Source organism: Amblyomma mixtum, chromosome 1, assembly GCF_055824585.1.
Source record: "Amblyomma mixtum isolate Tamu chromosome 1, ASM5582458v1, whole genome shotgun sequence".
In the NCBI taxonomy this organism is placed as follows: domain Eukaryota; kingdom Metazoa; phylum Arthropoda; class Arachnida; order Ixodida; family Ixodidae; genus Amblyomma; species Amblyomma mixtum.
In genome coordinates, this window is record NC_143012.1 from 258,139,700 (window position 1) to 258,144,358 (window position 4,659).

Below are 4,659 nucleotides of genomic sequence, written 5' to 3' on the forward strand. Positions count from 1 at the left end.
CTACACACAGAAAGACTAAAGCACCTCATACTATTTAGTGCTGAGACTTTGCAGCAGGTAGAAACAAACGCGTCGTCTGCAAACTTACCTAGTACTAGCAAATTTATGCCATGACATTATTTTCGTGACTGACGCAGCATTTGTTCATTTCAGCCTCTAGTGAAAGATATAGCAGCGCTCTTGGATTCTGGCCTTTGAAATAATGTACCGCAATGTTCTTTTTGACCGCGTACATCAGAAATTCGCAGTGTCTGTTTCCTTCGAAACAAGGGGAAATATGTGATTGAATCCAGTCTCATACGCGATGCTGCCCAGTTCATCTCTGATCTAGAAAAGAACGCTTCTGGGAACAATGAAGATGTCTTACGGACCTCATTTCAAGCAGCGCTACTTAATCGACTGAGCCGAAGAGCCCAGTTGTCTGTATAGGCCTGTTCTATCCAGATTAATTGCCAATAAAATTATCTTGATAGTGGCGCGTTGCGTTCTTATGGAATGATACTGCCTAGGTTCTGCCTTCAACATATTGTATGTCGCATTTTATCTATTTATAACGGAACTTCGCTTATTATTCAGTCAAATAATCAAATATTCAGCGTTTGCTTTCATTCACCCAACAAAGTAAACATCATAAATCTCAGCGGACGCGTTTAAAAGAGACATCTAAACCTGTTTCTCTTGTCTACAGAACTTCAAAAATCATTACGTGCCATAAAGCTAAGCAAACTAAAGCATCATACTTAACCTGTGCAATCAGAGCGTGCTTCGCTTTACAATCTAGACGTCGCGCTTCCTGACAGGAGTGCCTCTCAGTGTGGGCAGATTGGTGAGTGGCGACACCATGTTGCCGCCCTCAAGTGGCTTCGAGCTGCCCACAAAAGCTCACTTTGTGCTGGGCAGACTGCCAGCCTTACAGCACGACGTTATATCGCACACACGAAGATCCACAGGTGCGTCAGGCAAAGTCTGAAATTTTCCTCATCCTGCGGATATTTCGCGCTTAAGAGCTGCACAAGTGTACTACTACAAGACTCGACAACGAGCCTTGTGAGCGTAAAGCTTTTCACATACTGTCCGAACACTTCTTTCTCTCACTTAATCCCATTTTCTAACCCTTCGCTCAAAGCGCACATGACGCGTCCAGACTCAGTGAGAGAGTCACCTGGCTTTTTTTTCTTTTCATAACTATCTGCTAGTTTTAAGTGACACATCGCACATCGGTTTGTTGCATTGTCGCGCTCTTTTTAAAGCCATCGCATATATCATCCTACCTCCTAAGTATAATTCTCGGCTGGTATCAATTTCGTGACCCTTCTGTAGACGAAAGCTTCTGAATTCTATTCTCCTTTCGGCCCTCATGAAATTGAAATTGTTTGTCGACAGTACTATCGCACGCACTTGCTTCAGCACCCTGGTCTACAAGTTTCTTCTTTTTTTAATGCAAGCAAAAGTAAAGAATGAACATTCGGTTTAGCAATTCGGTTTAGAAAGCACGGGTATTACACTGTACCTTCAGTTAAAATTGCTATTATTTCAAGACTAGGTTGAAGAAGAGGCCTAGTAATTCGTTACAGAATTCTTTACCTTCCATTTGATAGTTCAGTTGACTGGAAAGGTGAGGTGAAGCTTTGAGAAAAAAAAAGTACTGCACGTTCTAAGAAATCCTTTTCTGGCAAGTCGCGTTCCGAAACCGCTCCCTTTGTGCTATGCTAACTACGCTATTCTAATCGGTAAAAGAAATTATACCGCCACCGTGGCTCAGCGTTTATGGCGCTCGGCTGCAGACCCGAAGGACGCGGCTTCGATCCTGGCCGCGGCGGCCGAATTTCGATGGAGGCGAAATTCTAGAGGCCCGTGCATTGTGCGATGTACGTGCACGTTAAAGAACACCAGGAGGTCGAAATTTCCGGAGCCCTTCACTACGGCGTCCCTCATAGCCTGAGTCGCTTTGGGACGTTAGACCCCTATAGACCAAACCAAACAAAAAATTATGAAAATATTTTCAATGAAAAGGCGCGCAGTGTTGGTTAAATTGTCGTGTCGGCATGTCACACAGTAATGGCTGGATTGGTTCCAGGAAGTGGAGAGGAGAGAGGGCGTACCTCACCACCCGCTCGCACTGTCCGAAACCGTCAGCGACAGCAACTTTTCTGCCTAGCAAAAATACTAAGGCTAATCAATATTATGCCGCGTCAGTCACACTGACTGTCTGTAATTTTTTGCTACAGAAGTAAGGATGACACAGCATACTCCCACACTTTTTTATTTTTAAAGGTTCTTTTTCCTTCAGATCCCTTGGACGGCGGCACAATATTTAGCGTTTTTCAGTGCCTCCCAGTGGCATGTTGTGGTACGCGGACATGTAACCCATATTTCAATGCGGATGTTTTCGGATGAAGGAGAGATGTCAGAGAAACGATTGTGGAGTGGACAAAGTTACACAAATCGTAACGAGTGAATATTGTTTTCAAAGCTTAATGCTGCGAAGGCCAGTTGACTTATTTTCCGCACTCCTAAGATAAGCGGTTTTTTTTATAAAAGAACACGATTAATCTGAAATAAAAACCTGATTTTTCAGCGTTGGCGATGAAAGCCAGCAAAGGGGCCCATTAATTTTAAAGGATTTCTTACGGAAGTTTTTTACAAATGGGCATACCCTCCAGATATTGTAACGGGAGAAACTAGCTGCGAGAGAAAATTGTTGCAGAATATCTTGTAAGACGGTAATGTTTTTCCAGGATGAAGTCTCTTGAACTGAGATGTTATATGAACAAGAGAAAGAAATATGGAATTTCTGTCACGGCACGAGCAAGGCGCGCCTAAAAGACGTGAGCATTCATGCGTCTTGCATTCATCGCTGAAATGAAAAGTGGATGACAGCAAAGTGTACACGCAGAGAAACTGAACGGTTTACGGAGGAGAATGGGCAAGCAGATGATGCGAGTTTTTAGTGCGGGTGGTAGGATTAGGTGCCCTGCAACCAGCCTAACCTCTGAACAACAGCCGGCTGGTAGTTTCACGACGTGGTTTACACTTCCGTCAAAATCCACGAGAGTGCCTGCCCTGTCATACCGCTTCGCTACAGCCGTTGGTTAAGCTGCGCGCGTGGAGCCTGCGCTTAGCTTCCATACAGTTTCGTTCATCCACTGCCACATGTGGCAATCTACCAAGCTTACCCGTTATTGCAGCAGGTGTCCGGTACAGTTACTTTATTCTTACTGTAGCAGGCCTCATGGAGCCATGACTTGTCGGCAAATGACCAGCTTGGCATTTATAGCCGGTTACTGTGCCCATTTACCTCAAGTCCTCTGCGACCCGTTCCGGGCCCTGTTTGTTCTTCTGACATTTTTAGAATCATCGGATGACATGTGTAAGGTTTAGCCGTAAAGAACTGCTTATAAACATCATAACGCGTTTAACGTAGGAACTACGAATACTTTCTCGAAAGAGAAAAAAAGAACCGAACGTTTCGAATGTTTGAACCACATCAAGTGAGAACTTAGAGCGTAAAGTCGCCCATTTGGGTGAAAAGTGGCTGGCGCAGGGTTACACCTCACAGCTCGCGACAATGTAAAATTTTGATAAGACGCCTTGTTTACCAGGTTACTAGCTCTAGAATAACGTAATTACTCATCTTAGCTCCTCAGAGTTGTAAGCATCTTCCTGTGTTACTCTTAATATATGTGGCATTCGCTATATTGGGCATAAGTTGGCTTTATTCTGGAGGTTGGAGAAAAAAATGAGATATCTAAAAAAAAGGTTCATTTTTCATCGTGGCAGGCGGAGTTCTAAATAGAAAGAACGAGCACGCATTAGTACCTCTTAAATAGCCCAATTAAAAGTTATTTTAGTGAAGATTGAAATTGCGAAGACTTGTATTAAATGTAACTAAAATGCGAGCGTTAGCTATTCTTATCAGTTACAAAATAATATGCAATTTACCCATGAAATAGAAAAGTACTGGTGAGCTCATTAAGGTGCTTTAATGTATGCTGCACGAAAAAGTCGTCCGCTGCAGTCTCACATGGTGGTTTTTACTTTCTGCTCCAACCGAACTGCAGCTAAGCCGATATCACAGTGTCATGTGGTCTTATTCTGCATGAGAACGCTGACTTTTAAGTAAGGCGCTATTCCCTCGTGGCCTCTTATATAGGCATAAAATCTTTGCCACATCAGAAAAGAAAAATATTTGCAAGCACTCGTAAGATGAGGGCAATTAAATTTTTAGTTTTTGAAAAAACTCATGCTGCCAGCTGCCAAGCATGTAGATTATAGGGGAAACTTGAAAAATTCTGTCATAACAGCCTCCTGCAAAGCGTATTGAGCAGACTTTACGTGAGAGTCACGTATGTACCTGACCACTTAACTGCTTGCAGCATCATTATCTTAATTACTTTCAGGCAAAAGCAAGTTTATTGCGTTTGTTCAGGAAACTAATGTTGTGAATGGTTGGCGTGATTTAAAGTTTCTGTTATTGTCAACTTCTCTAATAACCTTTGAAGTCTCTACTGATGTAAACCATGCCGTTTTCCTGTGATCCTCAGTTTCCATGGCATTGTATACGATTAGCCCCGTCGTAACCGCACGAAAGTTTGTCTCGCTTTTCCCGCCTCAGCGTTGCTCCAGCATAAGGCATCCAGTAGGCACACACACCTTAAG